Source organism: Rhinolophus sinicus, chromosome 13 (genome assembly GCF_057876585.1).
Source record: "Rhinolophus sinicus isolate RSI-liver-muscle chromosome 13, RSI-T2T, whole genome shotgun sequence".
Lineage (NCBI taxonomy): Eukaryota > Metazoa > Chordata > Mammalia > Chiroptera > Rhinolophidae > Rhinolophus > Rhinolophus sinicus.
Genome location: NC_142513.1, coordinates 7,265,001 through 7,282,375, shown reverse-complemented (window position 1 = coordinate 7,282,375; position 17,375 = coordinate 7,265,001). Strand labels below are relative to the sequence as shown.

The 17,375-nt window shown below is 43.7% G+C and overlaps 1 protein-coding gene across 4 annotated transcripts in view; it reads left to right on the top strand.

Annotated features, from left to right (window-relative positions):
* TSHZ2 (teashirt zinc finger homeobox 2) overlaps positions 1 to 17,375 on the top strand; it is a 420,481-nt gene that overhangs the window by 11,646 nt on the left and 391,460 nt on the right. The window lies entirely within an intron of this gene.

The window sequence follows — 17,375 nt, the reverse complement described above, 5'->3', positions numbered from 1 at the left end:
CCCAGCAGCCTCTAGACGCTTCCAGCCTCTCAGGGTTTGGCAACTCTCCCCCTCCCCTCCCAGCTCATCCCCTCAGGCCCAAGGTGGCAAAGCTTCGGGGTTGTTAAGCTAATAGGAGAAGGCTACAGGCTGTTTCCTGGTAACGCCTTCTTCACTTTTTAATTGTCACCGTCAGATAAGTGCCTGGGAGAGGGAAGAAGAGAGGCTGGCTGGCGTTTGTTCAGGTATATCTTAGGACAAAGGGAGCTGGGATCTCAGAGGGCATCTGGGATTTCTGCTCCCTGCCTAAGAACCTTTATTTAACCGATATTACTGAAGGTCTGCTCGTGTGCCGAGTACTGTGGGAGCTACTAGAACTAGAGCCTTGAATCGAATTGACAAGAGGCCTGCCTCCTTGACGCTTACATTTAGTGTGGCAGACAGGTCACAAACAAAGCAAGCAGGTATATATATGTCGCTTCATGTCAGGGCATGTATGTGCAACGGAAAAAATTAAAGGAAAGTAAGGGGCAGGGCGTGAGAGATGGGTGAGTTGTCTTAGATAAGATGGTCGGGAAAGGCCTCTCTGTGGAAGTGATAGTGAAACTGGGTTCTGAGTGAGGTGACAGGGAGAAAAATACCACCCTTGGTGGGGGGGCAGCTCCAGGCAGGTCTGGAGCATCCTGGGGGTGAAGGGTGGTTGAGGAGCAGCACGGAGGCCAGGGTGGCTGGAGCCGAGATAGGGAGAGTGGGTGACGGGGACGGACAGACGGAGAGGAACTGAGCTGGGGAGCTGGGGTCCTAACTGAACCCGGGAGCTTTGGAGGACAAGGGAGCAGGGAGAAACAGGATCTGCCTTAGGTTTTAACAGGATCATCCGGCTGCTGTGTTATTTATCAGGGACCAGGCAGGTAGACCACGTAAGAGGCTCCAGCATCAATCCAGTCAAAAGCCAGTGATGCCGTGGGCCCGGCTGACGGTGGAGCAGATGGGAGATGTAGTCCACAGGTAGATAAGATGTGCAAATAACTGCAGGTGGTGCGAGTGAAAACGAAGAGTACACTGAAGGCTGTAAATGAAAGCCCTGGTGATGTTATTCCTATTCAGACTTTCTCTACTTCTTTCACTTCTCTCCTTTAGTTATAGATAAGGTGGTTACTGCAAATTGTCAGCCTATTGTTTTCTGAGCCAAAGTAGAAACAAGGGAAAGAGTCTGAAGCTGCATTTATTGTAGAATTGACTGTACAGGGGAAGAGGCCACTCTTTTCGGAGCACGTTTCCTGGAGTCCTGGAATCACCTCTTCACACATCTCCCCGTGCCCATCAGACAATACAGTGTCAGGGCAAGGGGGCAGGCCCTCGAGTCGGACAAGGTTTGATTTCTCTCCAGTGGATCATTGCTTGCTGTGTGACCTTAGGCACCTTTGCCTCCCAGACTTTCAATTTCCTCATTAGCAAAACAGACCTGCGAAAAAGGGACTTCTTCTTGGGATTTTACAAGGATTCATTGAGATAAATCAGACAACATGCTTAGTTAGCACAGTGCCTAGTACATGGTAAGTAGTCAGTAAATTTTAGTCAGTGTATTAAAAAGTTAATAATCCTCTCCATGCCCTGATTTCCTTGTTGGCAAAATAGGGATATTGAAAGCCCCCTTTTGGGTTGTCGGGAGGAACAAATTATAAACACCTGCAAAGCACCTAGAACAGTGCCTCGTATACAGTAAGTGCTCAATACATGTTAAATTACTAAAATCATCACCATGACTCTGAGCTTGGAACCTTGAGGGGATCTTATGCCTTATTGGCTTTATGTCCACAAAGTCTGGCCCATAGTTGGTGCTCAATAAATACTGTTTGAAAGAATGAGTCAAAGTGAGAAATCCCAAGGAGGTGAAGGTGCACCTGTGGGGGAAAGGATTCCAGACCACGAACTCAAACCATCATCTCCTCCAGTGGAAACGCCCTATGGCTCCCTCCCCTGCCCAAGCCTGCTGGAGCTCTGTGCCATGTTTTCATGAGGGGGGCCCATCCATCCTTGGACATTTTAAAACACAGAGTATTCCCATTTTGGTGGCAGATAGTTTAAAGCAGCACTGAGTCGCGTACGAGGTGAAAACAAGGTCCCCTTTTCAACACCTCTGACTTAATCAAGAAGAAAGCCTCATTTGGTGCTCGGCTGTCTTAAACACCTCTCTTGAACTTGTTTATCAGAAAGAACAGACCTCAAATTCAGAGACTGTAGCAATCAACGGTATCTGGTGAAAAATAAAATGATAACACTTGGATGTTCATTGTCTGATTGCCATCATTTGTGACAAATGATCCGGGCTTTCCACTGACTATCGTGCCATAAATTTTCATTTTAAAATAAAATTATGTAAGTAAATAGAAGAGGGAGCCATTATCAGGAAATGTATAAAGCAAGCAATCGCTGGGGGCGGATGTTGCAGAAACCACAAGGATGAAGGATGGGGCAGAACGACGCAATGTGAGGAGTTCTACACGCCCGGCCTAGACAGGGCAGGGAACTGGTGAGCCAGCTGTGAGCAAGGGCTGCCAAGTCACACTCAGGTCAAAGAAACGCCCGGAAAACAGAGGCTTTCATTAAAACTTCAAAAAACTTTGAAAATGAGAAGGAACTTCCTCTCCCAGGATATCAGAGAGAAACTCTGGAAAGTCTTTACTGGCCCAGGAAATTTTGCAAATCTGGAAGGACTGGAAATGATGTTCTGGTTTTGCAGCTGGAATAAGCCAGTGCTTCACAGCCTTTACTTGGTGTCCTCATCACTGGGAGAGCTTGTCAAATGCAAATTTGCAGATTCCCAGGCTAGGACCTTGCAATTCTGAGTCCTGGGGGGTGGGGAGGAGGCCAGGGAATCTGCATTTAAAGGAAGGACCCATTATGGCTTTAAGTTACAGGATATAGGTGGGGGGGGGTCTATGTGCTTTTTTTCCTTCTCCTGTCTCTCCTCAACTCCCGCCTAAATGCCAAAGTACTTAAACATTTTAAAAATTACTCGAGGAGTCCATTTTCACTTTTTGCTTTTAGTCAACAGGAAAAAAAAAACCATAAGTAGTCTCTTTTCATTCTCACTCTCTCGTGGCAATCACCCATGTTTTTTAGAAATGGTGGGGACCATTTTCCCTAATGCATTACAATGAAGAAATGCATCCATTTATGCATTTATCTACCTGGTCACAGCAGCAAGCACCAGAGCCCAGAGAATGCCTCAGTTAAGGAGGAGAGAGACAAGCAACCCAGCAAATGTATAACGGCGGCTCTGTCTGCTTCGGGGTTGGCTAGCACCCTGGGTGCCAGAGTCAAGAGACAAGAAATAAACAAAAGGAACCAACCGCCCAGACCCCGTTCTTTATTTCTTACGTCCTCTAGACTTCTGGACACCCTGCTGGATGAGAGGGCAGCAAACCTGGCTTAATTCTTCAGAACCACCTCCGCTTTCTTGTTATGCTTTTCCTATTTCCTCATACATTCTTCAGAGATTCCTCTTCTTTTTCTTTTCATCTGTCCCCTCTCTCTTTCCTGATTCTTTCCAGTCATGGGTCTTCCAAGCCCTTTCTGCTGTGCATCTGTGGTTCAGCGGGTGAATGTAATAAAAATGATGGTGGTGATGGTGACAAAGGGGACGATGATCGTAATGGTCATGGTTGTAACGGCCACTCTGTACGTTTAGTGTCACCTGGAGAACACGAAGCCGAAAAGGACACACTTGGTGAACACATACCCAGCGTTGACTGCATACAGGGCTTTCACATAAAGACTCTGGCCGCAGCATCCCCCAAACCGGATATTGTTAGTATTGTCCTGTTGAACAGATAAGGAAATTAAGTTTTGGATATTTCAAGTAACTTGAAGCTCACATAAGCTTTTAATTAGGATATCGAAACATGGGTCTGCGATCAGAGCCCAAGTACTCAGACAGTGTGTTTTGTTGTTTCTCGCCATGAGGAATGCTTACTAACCAGGAGTCACACACATTCAGAGTCTAGTACAGATAATGGAGGCCAGGGGCCTGAACTGAAATTTAGCATTTCTTCCAGGTAAAAGTAAGTCAGTTGTGCCGGGGGGCCGGGGGGGTGGGGGGTGGGGGGTGGGGGGGAGGAGGGGGGGCGGAGAGGATCGTCCTGTTATCTAAACTCCTAAATACCATCTGTAAAAGTGGAACTTATGAAGATTAAAAAAATAATAATAGGGTTTTTGACCCTCTTGAGCTTCGCAAAATGGCATTTTCGTAAGACCATTCCTGTTTTATGAAACAAAAGTAGAAAAAAACCATCATAACCCCCAACATAGTCCATCTGGGGTGTCTCAGTAAGTAATCGTGCTCACTCACTTCCTACAGCATCTTTGAGGATGTGTCCTGAAGTCAGACGCTGCTCATCTGTTCCCCATAAATCTCGTATAGGCTCCATGATTCTTCCTGGCCATCAGAAATACAGAACACATGCAATGATGCCGCCCCTTTATTTCCTTCAGCAAATGGAAAGAAGCTACCCTGGCAGATTTCCCCTGTAGAGTTCCACATAATATTTATGGCCAGGGTCTCTAAAGGTGTTTCTTATGTGTAAGTATTTAATTATAGGTGACATTTAAATGAGTACTCTGAATAATATGGAAAAAAAGAAGATGACCTTGAAATTTGAGGGTCATATCTCAGAGGGAAAATGTTACTTACAGAAGAAATCACAATAGGATCTTTTATGAAAGAAAAAAATCAACAGTTTTTAGTTGGTGGTGAAGAGGGGGTTGGTTGTTTTTCTTTTGTTATTTTTTTAAATATGGGTGGCTTTTTTGTGTTTGTTGTTTTAATTGATGTATAATTGACATACAATATCCTATTAGTTTCAGGTGTACGTCACAGTGATTTGCTATTTATCTACATTATGAAATGATCCTACTATACGTCTAGTTACCATCTGTCACCATACAATGTTATTAAAATATTATTGCCTGAGGCTGTACATTATATTCCCATGACTTACTTATTTTATAATTGGAAGTTTGTACCTTTCGCGTATTTCGCTCATCCCTTAAGCCCTCTGCTCTCTGGTAACCACCAATCTATTTCCTGTATCTGTGAGTCTGTTTCTGTTTCAGTTTGTTCATTTATTTTGCTTTTTAGATTCCCCCTATAAGTTAAATCATACTGTATTTGTCTTTCTCTGTTTGAGTTATTTCACTTAGTGTAATACCCTCTGAATCCATCCATGTTGTCACAAATGGCAAGATTTCATTCTTTTTTATGGCTGAGTAATATTCCATGGTGTATACATGCCACATCTTCTTCATCCGTTCGTCTGTTGGTCGACACCTACGTAGCTTCTGGAACTTAGCTACTGTAAATCATGCTGCAATGGACACAGGGGTCCGTATATCTCTTCAAGTCAGTGTTTTCATTTGCTTTGGATGTATACCCAGAAGTGGAATGGCTGGATCGTAGTTCTAGTTTTAATCTTTTGAGGATGCTCCATACTGTTTTCTATAGTGGCTGCACCATTTTACATTCCCATAATGTAAGTGGCATTTTGAAACAAACATTTGTAATAATACAAAGTTTGGCAAACTGCCTAGCTATCTGATTTGAGGTTATTTTAATGAGAAATGGAATGAAATTATCATCCTATTTTATTGTCCTTAACATAAATCTTTTTTATTAATATTGGATGGAAATAGTCAATCAGATGGAATAAAAGAAAGAACTATTAATAGTAAGATGAGCTTATTTCACTTGATCAGTGCATTCCAGATATAAAAGTATTAAACTTTGCAGATAAAGTTAAGTCCTCTTTCAACTCCAAACTTAAAATCTCTGAGCCTCAGTCCTATAAAATAGGCATAAGGAGAGTGCTTACTTCTAAACACCATTATGAAGATTTAAAAAAATTATTCTTAAGTACTTAGGATAGTGCTTAGGGCATAATAAGCATTCAGCAGATATTATTAGTCTCCCCCCCTCACTGTTTCCATAGACATAGGCACGGTTAAGAGTTTGGTGTGTGTATCTCTCGTCAGTTACAGTTTTACCTGCATGTGTGTGTAGCTGGGAGCGTTCTGATTATTCCGTATGTGTTTAACATTTTGGATGTAAATAATTTCACACAATGTTTGGGGCTCTATGAAGTATCTACGAGGTCTGACAGGTAAGTTCGTGAACTTGTGACAACGGTATTGCGAACCTTTTTTGATATCAGGGGGATTATTCATTATGTATTTGTACCAACTGGACATACAGTTAACCAAGTTTACTATTTGGAAGTACTGGAAAGGCTGCGTGAAAAAGTGAGACGACCTGAACTTTTCATCAACAATTCATGGCTCTTGCATCACGACAATGCCCCAGCTCACACGGCACTGTCTGTGACGGAGTTTTTAGCCAGGAAACAAATAACTGTATTGGAACACCCTCTCTATTCACCTGATCTGGCCCCCAATGACTTCTTTCTTTACCCGAAGATAAAGGAAATATTGAAAGGAAGACATTTTGATGACGTTCAGGACATCAAGGGTAATACGACAACAGCTCTGATGGCCATTCCAGGAAAAGAGTTCCAAAATTGCTTTGAAGGGTGGACTAGGTGCTGGCATCAGTGCATAGATTCCCAAGGGGAGAATTTCTAAGGTGCCTGTAGTGATATTCAACAATGAAGTAGGTGGCACTTTTTCTAGGATGAGTTCGTGAACTTAATTGTCTGATTTCCTAGGCAGGTAGGTAAGTAGGTAGGTAGAGAAAGAAAGAAAAAGAGAAAATCGATGAAAAAAAAATAGATGTAGCGAATTCCTTTTTATATGCTTTATAATTTTCCAGCATAAGCATGTACATTTTGACTCATTTATCAATTCCTCTGTTAATAGGCATTTAGCATATTTTAAAGTTTTCACTATTACACATAATCCTGTACTGCATATTCTTGGGAATTTTTACAATTGTCACATAAGTAATTTACGCAGAGAAAAGCACTTGTGAGGTTTTACTGCAGTTAGCAAGAGAATCAGTTGAGAAAAATAAGTAACACTTAAACAGCTAATATCTCAGACTTTGAACATTCTTGTGTTTTTTACTGAGATGTATACTTCCCTAACCAAAAATTTAACTGGCTAATTTGCACCTAGTAGGCACTTGCTGAATGTCTGCTGGAAGTAAGTAAACTGAACATAAATAAAATGCGTCAATAATCCCAATAATGAGAGACTCAGCCAGCCATCAACATGGCTTAAATCCAAGTACGTCAAGAAAACTGTTACTAGCTTCCTTGGGGTGGGGTGGGGAACAGAGGGAAGTGAAGAGAAAGGCGTGAATAATAGAAAAGAAATGGCATTTGTCCTCAGAGTTTGCAATGCACCAAACTTCTTAGCTGGACGGCTGTGGCCGTATGGACGCTGCAGCTGCCCTGTGGGATGTTAAATGTGAGTGGGTGGGGCCAGGAAAGGATTTCGTTTGTCAGTGTTGCAAGGTGAATCATTAACAGTAGTCAGGCCTGCAGTTTAACATGTTACATAGTTAAACTGCAATTTAGCAAACATGAATGGAGGCACATTGCCTGGTCCTGGCGGTGGAAATATTAGTAAGATAGGACCCCAAGATTTAGAGCGTTCGTGTGATACCAGATGCTTTTCACAACCAAGACCAGCATCCTCCTAAGAGAGAGTGAGAGAGAGAGAGAGAGAGAGAGAGAGAGAGAGAGAGAGAGAGCAAGCGAGTGAGCTGGGGATCTGCTATCCATGTGCATGTATATGCATGTGTATGGGGTATGTTGTATGTGTAGTCTGTGTGTGTGTGTGTGTGTGTGTACGTGCACGCACGTGCATTTGTGCACTGTGGGTCTGTTTTATTGTGGGTATGAATTGTGAACGTGTCCATATTATCGGTGTTGTAGGTGTGGGTATGTTTCATGTACTGGATTAGGTATGTTGAGGGCGTTAGCATGTGTGTCTTACGCAGAGAGTGTAAGCAGCTCTTACGCACTAACTTTGTGTTTGTGGTGGACGTGGTATATGCGTATGTTGTCAGGGCTGAGCTGCTCATGGAATCACCACAAAGCTCTTCAGGATTTTCCCCAGGAACATGAAGCCAGCATCACAGTGTATCTCCCCAGGGTGCCTCTGTGGTACTTCCCGGCCCTCCTGGTTGTGGCCCTGGGTGAGAGGGAGACGGAGCCATGGTTATACCCATGTTCCCTGCCCAGGAAAATTAGCACTAGATGGGAAAGGTATCAGTGACAGATAATATCAGGACACAAGGTCTACACCCTGTTGTAATTTCTGTTTCCTTGTCTATGTTATGTCATGTCAAGGAGTGAGCTTTCACATTGTGGGGACCATTTCATCTGCTGTACCTGGAACACAGTAGGGGTTTTGGTTGAATGCTGGAATGAATGAATGAACGAACGAATGGATGGTTGTGCATGGTTCTTGGAGCCTTTGGAATATTTAGGTACCCAGGTGATTTACACGCACAGGACCGAATAGAGTAGGTTTTAGTAAATGTTGTTGAATGACTCAGTGAATGCACACACGTTCACATCTCGGTGTTTGTTCATCTCCCTCGCAGCCTCTTGGATCCTAAGTTCCCTGGTGGGGTTTTTATTCTTCCTCTGTCGATCCCGCAGGAGCACCCTGTTTGCTGTCCCTTTGGTTTAATTACTGTTTTTGAGATCAGCATGGCAGCCCTTCTGTTTACTGTCAAACTGCAGCCGCACATGGGGAAATAAAGAATGGGGGTAGGGGAAGTCTCAATTACCCAGGTACGGGAACTTCCCCCCAAATATTTTTCTTGTAGAGAGGTGAAAGGAAGGTGGAAAAGTTGGGGATGCGAGTTTCCAAACTTGCCAAAGACATAAACCAACGAAATTGTATTGCTGCTTCCATAAATGTTTAATAAGTTTTATCATCTTGTGACTAAGGTTAAACAAATGTGAGTCCTTTGAGGAATTATTTACTGGAAGCAAAGTTATAGCATCAACATCTGTGTTTCCAATCATTTAGATGAGGAATAGATCAGATAAATCATGAGTTAGTTCCACAAAATAACTTCTGTATTATCATCTCCGGAGAAGAATAATGTAAGTAAGTCTTTTAGATGCTTTCTCTGTTGGAATTTAGACTTTTTTTTGAGGGAGGGGTAGACTTCTTTTTTTCAATGCATTTCATTATCTTCAAAGACTGTGTCTTCACTTTTTTGTGGAAAGTTACCATAAAAACATCCACAATAGAAGGACTTAGAAATTTCTCTCAGGGAATCTGGCTATTTCAGCCAACATTCTCATTTGGGAATGGGCTAACAGTTCCAATATATAACATCCATATAATTTAACCTCGTAAATTTCTTTTTTTTCACAGTGATGTAATGGGGAGACTGACCTGGAGTTTGTAAATGTTCCCTGCTCAGTGCATTCCCCTGGGCAACATAACATTCTAGACAGTGTTTTATGTGCCCTGATTAAAATATAACATATTCTTGCATTTCCTGTGGACTGACCCTTTAGTGCTCTTAGAAGAACATTTAAGGAACACAGAGATATTTTCAAATGTGTAACAATGCACTGTGTGAGGTTTGGGTTGTTTTTTATCCCCCCCTCCTCTTTTTTAAACAATGATCTGATTTTCATTTTAGACCACGGTCCCCTGAGCACCTACTCCACAAGAAAAGTTTTGTGCTTTGGTTTAACTTTTGAAATCTGCCATTGCACTCCGATAAATAAATATGAATACTTGTTTGTAACTGCAATTGGAATTCTCAGGCACGCACTCTGAACTGCTCTCCTGCAGTGGAGGGAAGGAATTGGACAAGGTAACGGGGAGTCACCCAAGGTAAAACAGTAGCAATGGAAACTTACAACCGTCTTTATTAAAAGGAAAAAAAAATAATTAAAATGAGAGGAAGGACTTCCTATAGTTCTTACATCATGAAAACAACAGCTGAGACAAAAAATACACCCACAAACCCATTTGTGCATGGAAGTGTTTTAATTTCCTATGAAAGAAACACAGAATAAAAATAAAAGGCAGCCCTTGCTTCTAGAGGAGAAAAGAAAAATTTGTGGGGTGAGGGCTTGAGCTGGAAACTTTGCTGAGCCAGTAGCAACGCTGCTGGATACATCTTCGGGGTACAGGGCTCTCTCCAGGAACAGTAAGAAAGAGGCATGGAAACCGTGTGAGGGCCGGAGGGCAGGATGGATCAAACTGATTCGGGGAGATAAGTTCCTTGAAAGGAGTGTATGTGTTTGAGAGTCATTCTTTTATTCATTCAACAGATGCTTGTTAATTTATATTATTTTTAATTCCCTGCATTGTGTGCCAGGACTGCAGGGATAAATCACAGCCCCATCTTCAGAGGCCAGTGATGGAGTGCCTAGAATAAAGCCAGAGAGGGAGGGAAGGATGGATGGATGGATGGATGGATGTGATCTCTGATTCACTAGGAACGCAAACTCATTTCTGTTTGTATGTTTGTCTGTCTCTGGATCTAGTTGTTGCTCTGCCCTGATTTTATCGCAGGCACCGCCTGACATTTGCATTAGCCATAGTTCCCTGATTTCTCTTATGCCTAATCCTTCCTATCGCACATTCTGAGATCCCTCTTTCTGGCTCACCTTAGCCCCTGCTCAGCTCTTACGAACAATAACTTGCTGTGAAGTTTTTCAGGTTTGCCCTGGTTGGCCACGCTCAGTCTTTTTCACTGCTCACCACAGGCCTTCATGGGATTGACCTTTCCTCTGTTTTGTTACCTGAAATAACAATAATCAAAGTCGTTCCCGTTTACTGAGGCTCCGCCCGTGCCAGACCCTGCCCCAGGTGCTTTACGTGCACCTGACTTCATTTAGCCTTCCTCGAGTAGACACACTGCTAATAACCCCATTTTCCAGATAAGAAAATGGAGGCACAGATCTGTTAAGCTGCTCACATAGCAAACACAGAGTGAAACCAGGATTTAAACCCAGGTGTGTGTGATTCCAAAGCCACACTCAGTTCATAACTGTGTAAGCTGAATTGTTATTTTGCTGAATCCTGCTATATAGCCTGTGATAAATTATACATCACCTGTGTGACTAAACTGAGCCCCAGCTTTAGCACCTGTGTATGCAGAAAGCTGAGGGTTGGGACTGGGAGCGTTCTCTCTCTTTGACTCTGCCTTACCTTCCTTCTCAGTCAGATTCTCTACTCATGGTGGTCCCCTGGGAGTATCTGGTTTAGTGATTCTGGCCGAAGAGAGCACCTTCTCCAGTGGACCCCCAGCAGATGTCTTGGGATTTACCTTGGCCCATGGGGGTTTGCATGACCCTCCCTGAACCAGTCACTGGCCTGCCTTCCCCATAAATACACCCAGCGCTACAGGAGCTAGCCGTGACTAGCGGCCGTTTTGATATGACCAAATCTTGATACTACCAAAATAAGTGAGAATGGATATTAGGCCGGCAATGTCAATACCTTTATACTCTCAAGGATTACAGCCAATGGCTTTGAACTCAGACTGAGGTTCAAGTCCAGGGTGTTCTTTCTGTCTGGCCTTAGTTAACCTTCTAAGCACTTGTTTCTTAATTTTGAAAAATAAATAAATCAATAAATCCCCTGATGCCATATGAGGTTGCCCAGTAGATTATACATGGTGCACATTGGGTGCTTGATGCATGCATGGCACATAATAAGTGCTCAGTGAGTGTTGGGTCATGCCGTGGGTATGGAAGGGATAGCCAACCGTTGGAGCATTACTAGAATAGCGACGTTTTATGCTTCTGGAGAAAGGCGTACATTCTGCTGAGGCATTTGTTTATGTTCTGAGTGTATCGGGTACTTAACGGGCTTATCTAAAATGGGAGTGGAGGTGGACTGAACCCTAAATGAGCCAGCAGAATTGGAAGAATCACATTCTAAGGCTAGTACATTGTAGTTTGTCCTCGGTTAGGGCCGCAAGTTCCTCACCCCTTTCACTTTCTTCCAGGTTTTGATTTCTTTATTAATTAGGCAAAATGGGAATTGACGAGCCTGAAAGATAAAGATGCTCATGATTTACAACAAGGTTTTGTATGTCAGGAATGAAAGATGTGGTGAGGTTGAACGGGGGGAAAATGCCTGTGTCAAAGTCAGCTGGGGTTATGTCACTTCTCTGCTCTCCCAGGGTAAGGAAGGTGGTCAAGACGGGCACTCGCGGTGGCTGAGAAAGTTGGGAGTTTGTCTGATTTCTTTCACTGTATGTGAGACTTGTTCGGAAAGTCCCTGCTTGGATGGCACTGTGTTTTCTTGCAGAAAAACTGACATAGCAACATGTATTGTGCATTTGAGGTTTAGAGAAGCCTTTTCTCTTACAGTTTATTCTTCTGCATAGTGGTGCTTCCAGGCTGCTGACATATGCGAAGGAAATGCTGTGTGTACGTGTGTGTGTGACATTCTACCTGCAGCATACCTTTGCTAGTGACTGAATTATGTGTGTATCTGAAGCTGCGGGGCCTGGCTTTTCTTGATTGAGTCCAAGGCATACATAATTCTTTGTAGAAACCATTCCTGGTTAGTAGCCCCTCACTTACTGTGTTATACAAGCTGCTGGCAAAAGTAATTATACTTAATAGGAGCTGCCTTTGATTTAAAGCTACAGAGGTGAGTAATTAAATTGAACTACAAGCACGGGGGGGTGGCGTGCAACCTTTGTTTGGGGACATTCGTCGGGAGCAGCTGGGATTACTTACAAGGGCAGTGTTTCTCGGGCCCATATTTGTCACCCAGATTGTCCTAGAAAGACAGTCAGTAGACCTGGGAGAGATGTACCGAACACACTGTGCAGGCAGCTAGCTGCTTTCCTCGTTCTTCCCTCCCAAATGGCACTGAAGGGGGAGTCGCTTCGCCAGCTGCATGTCCCCATGTGGGTTCAGCATGGCCCCACTCACTGGCTTCTGGCTGATCACCTCCACGGACAGCCACAGCCCCCCCAGGGTCAGCCCTGCCCGGTGGAATGGAAGTCCCGAGATGTCCAATCCCTCTGGACAGAGAGCCCTGGGTCTGCTTAGGCAAGGCGGCAACCACCAAAGCACTCAGCCCCTTGATCCTTTAATGATGGAATCTGAGCTGATGTCGTGTTTGTAAGATTTCATTTCAGCCCTATGCGTGGCTAGTATTGCATTGGAAAGACTATCTATATACATGCATGTATGTATATAAATATAAATACAAATATATTTTTCTTTTTAGCAAGCCTGGCTTGATTTTTAAAAGGTGCACACAGGCTGGTTCTTCCCCAGGGGTTCTGAATTGCAACACCCAGGCAAGAGCGTTTCTGTTGAGCGGAAGCAGCCTGTTTCGTGATGATGCCACCTAGAATTGGGTCTGACACGAGTGTCAGTGGACAAACTCGCTAAGGAAGAAACCAACTCCACCTGAACCTTAGAGGCTTCCACAGGATTCCCGAGCTCCAGGAAGAGGGTTTGCCCCATGGTGGCTGCAAGATGGGCCTGTACATTCCAGAGGAATCTTAGAAAAATCCCCTCCTCACCTCAATCCCCCTGCTCTTAGGGATAAAGTCACAGCCTGCAAACTTCGTCCTCACAGTGTGGTCTGTGGGCTGGCAGCCCCAGCATCTCCTGGGAGCTCATGAGAAATGCAGATTCTCAGGCCCCGTCCCACACCCTCCGAACGAGAATCAGCATTTTAATGAGATGCCCAGGATTCTCAAGCACATGATGGTTGAGAAGAATTAGCCTCCAGGCCCCTGAATGCTTGGCTCCTGCCTACCTCTTGGCCATGAAATCCTCAGCACCCCGGCTTCCTTCCATCCTCATTCCACCCAGCTGTTCCTCCATCTTGGTCGCCAACACCTTCCCAGAGCTCAGGGCGTGGCCCAAGTGTCATTGACCCCCCGCTAGACTGTGTCAAATCCACCCCCGCCCCCAATACTGGCCTGAAAGCACCATGTGTCTCTCTACTTTGCTCTTTTCAGGGTTGACGTTTTATGATCCTTGGTTTATTTGATTCCCATCCATCTCTCGCTGCCCCCTCTCCCCACAGACAGTAGATTCCATGAGGACAGAGGCCGCACCTGGTTCTGTCACCACCATGTCCCGAGACCCCCGAATGGCGCCCGGTACCTGGTCGGAGCTCCAGAGATGCTTGTCCAGTAAACAGATACAGATGGTCAGGCTGTATAATGAGGACTCTTGTGGACACACTACTTGCTACTCAGTTATCTCTTTAGGAATTGTCAGAAAATGTCTAGAACTTTTTTCTCTTTATTTAATTCCGGGTGATGAGGAAACCAACACAGCAGAGCTACTACCTATCAGATGTCCACATGTTGAGCATTATCCTGTTTAACACCCACCACACCTATAGGTTTTATACATGAATGAACGCATGAACTGAGTCTTAAAGCAATGGTTTCAGATTAAACTGCAAGGAGGTGGCCAGAGTAGAAACCATGTGTCATTCTTCACTCCAACCCCAGGGAGGCTGGTGACATGCTCTGCCCTGGGTTGGCCATCAGCTCGGCTCTCTAAGAGGTGGTTCCCTACTCACCTCATGAGAACAAATCCTTATGAAACACGCCTACTGTGTGCTAAGCTGCGTAGGCTGTGGGAAGTACCTGAGCCAAATGTATCAGATCTCTGCTGTCATGTGGCAGAGCCAACATGCATTTAAGATACAAGGTGGGGAAAAGGGCTAAGAAGAGAAATCAAGCATGGCAAAGGGATGGTAAGTGAGGAACAGGGACTGTCTGATTGCAGGGCCTTTGCCTCCTTCGCTGCTGTACCCCCAGCACTTAGCTCACAGTCTGGCATATAATAGGTGCTCATTTAACATCAGTTGTTGACTGACAGACAGACGGAATCCACTATTTACAAAGGGGACTGTGCACGAGCTGTGTTGTACGTGACCTTAACGCAGAACAGAGGTAATGGCCCGCCTGGGATTAGAATTTCTGACCCTGTTGTGCATCTCACGCGCTCTCTAAACTGTAGGTTTGTGGTTAGGATCATCAGAATCACGTCTAGAACTTCCAAAAACCCACAAGCGTTCAGCTCATTCCTTGGGCGAGTTTCAGAATTAGGATTTCCAGAAGTGGGAGACAGCGTGAGTTTTTTAAAAATAACCCCAACGTTGAGTCTGTTCTGCGTAGAAGGTGAAGAAGCCCTGCTTCAACCACTTGACATGACACCATCTGTCACTGGCTGAGTGCCTACTGTGTGTCGGGCAAAGGAGCCTGTGGCTAACCTACCTCGTCAAGAGAGAAGATGAGGATGACGATGATAAGACACTAACACTTACTATTTACTGAGTAGTTGCTTTGTGCCAACTGTTTTGTCTTCATGACCATCCTATGAGATAAGCCCTTTTCTGTCTCACCCTCTGTCACGGAAATTTCAGAGAAGGTTCACTTAAATATCAAATATGTGATTTTGAGTGGGGATTGACAAATTATGGCCCCTGAGCCAAATTCTGCCCATGGCCTGTTTTGGTCTGACTTGTAAGTTGGAATGGCTTTTACATTTTCAAATATTTGGGGGAAAACGTGGAAATTTGTTTTCTCTCATGTTAGGTAAGTACCTACATAGTATCGTTGATTTTGCCTCTTGGCCTACAAAGCCTAAAATATTTCCTATTTGGCTTTTATAGGAAAAGTTTGCTGGCCCCCTCTCTAGAGCATCATTTCCCCACTTGTTGTCTGTGTAAGATAGTCATAGGCAAGGTAATTTTAGGTGTTATAAGCAGGAGTTTTTTTCAATAGTTATGGTTTTAATTTGCTATGCATTAGAAGGGCGGTACAACTAGTATATTAAAACCACAATTTCATGGGTATTGCTGAATTCAATGCAAAGAAAAAAAGAAAATGAATCCATTCGAAATCACTTTTGAAAAAAACAAGTAAATAATAGTACAGGTAGTCTTGAGATAAAACAAAAATCAGGAAGGAGATAGAGAAAGGATAAACACTGGCTTACTGAACCAGAAAGTAGCATGCACAAGAAAAAGTGAGAATAATGGAAGTCATTTAACTTGGGAAAGAAAAGATAGGAGGCAAGCAAGAACTATAGCTCTTTCCATTTTTAATATTCTGTGAGTTTGAGTTTCTTAGAACCCTTGTTTTTCAGGACTTTTTGATCTCTGGAGGTCTCTTCCAGCACTCTGATTCTATGAAAAGTTTCCTCAGGAGATACTGACACAAGCTGGGGGTTGTCCAGGATTCGTTATAGCTCAAGGCTCAGCCTTCCTGTGTTTTTCCTTCTGCTGACTTCGAAAGACAGATGAGCGAGCCACAAATGGGTTCAGGGGTTTGGTGGGGAAGTCTCAGAGGCTCTCCAGTTCAGCCAGGAGTGGGAAGAGGGAGAGCGATTTGGTAATTACTGCGGCTATTCTGAGACACAGATAGCAGAGATTGGGGAAAGCATGGGGAAAAATCATATTCACACAACCAAGAACGTAACAACAGGAACTGTTTGAATCCTGGGGAGGCCAGGTCTGGTTTTGTAATGACAAGGTTGTGTGTGTGTGTGTGTGTGTGTGTGTGTGTGTGTGTGTGTTTGGAAGGGGTGCTGATATTTTTTTAATACAGATCATTTTGTCCTTAGCAGTTGAAGCTTCAGTTCAGTAGCTTTGAGACAAACAGGAAAGTCTGTGTTATTCTTTACAGGATCACATCAAAGGTAGTTTCTGGCAACAGTCAAAATGTCTGTCAAGGAAGGAGAAAAGATTGTGAGGTATTCATGACCTGTTTGAAGAACTGGTGTTAAAAACACATTCAAGAAGGAATAATGTTAGTTAGAAGATGAAAGGAAAATAGGAGCGAGGAAGGCTCCCTCCTTTGTCTAGGCCCGAAGGTGATTGCTTCCCACCATTTCTGACTTGTTCAATAATGGAGAAGCAAAAATTACCCATCTCATTTATCATCTTTCAAGGGAGCTGAACTCTGCCTGTTGAAACTTTTTCTTTTATCCCAAACAACATAAAGCACCAACTTACCTTCTGTTTCATTGTGAAAAAGAAAAAGAAAAAAAAAGGCAAAAATGGGCACAACTGAAACACTTGTTTAAAAGTGTGTGACATTTGAAGGTTTAACATTACGTACGTTTTTCCCTATCGAGTTTCATAAACAAAGTATCATTGTTTGATAGTGGCGTAGCTGTGGTTTTGAGAATGCTTGTCTAGAGTGGGGTTCCTGTACTTCTTGGATGATATTTATCCGCTTTGATGGAGAACAGACTAAAGAATCTCATTGTGACCCTTTTATTGAGGTTTAAAGGAACTAGAAAAAGAAAACGGAAATTGTCAACACCAGAACCAGGTCTATTGTAAGGTCCAGACCAAGCCAGGAAAGAAAGGCTGAGGTTGTTTTTCTCACCTTCACTCCCATGACTTCTTTGTGTTATAACTGAAAGCCAGCATTTATTGGATACTTA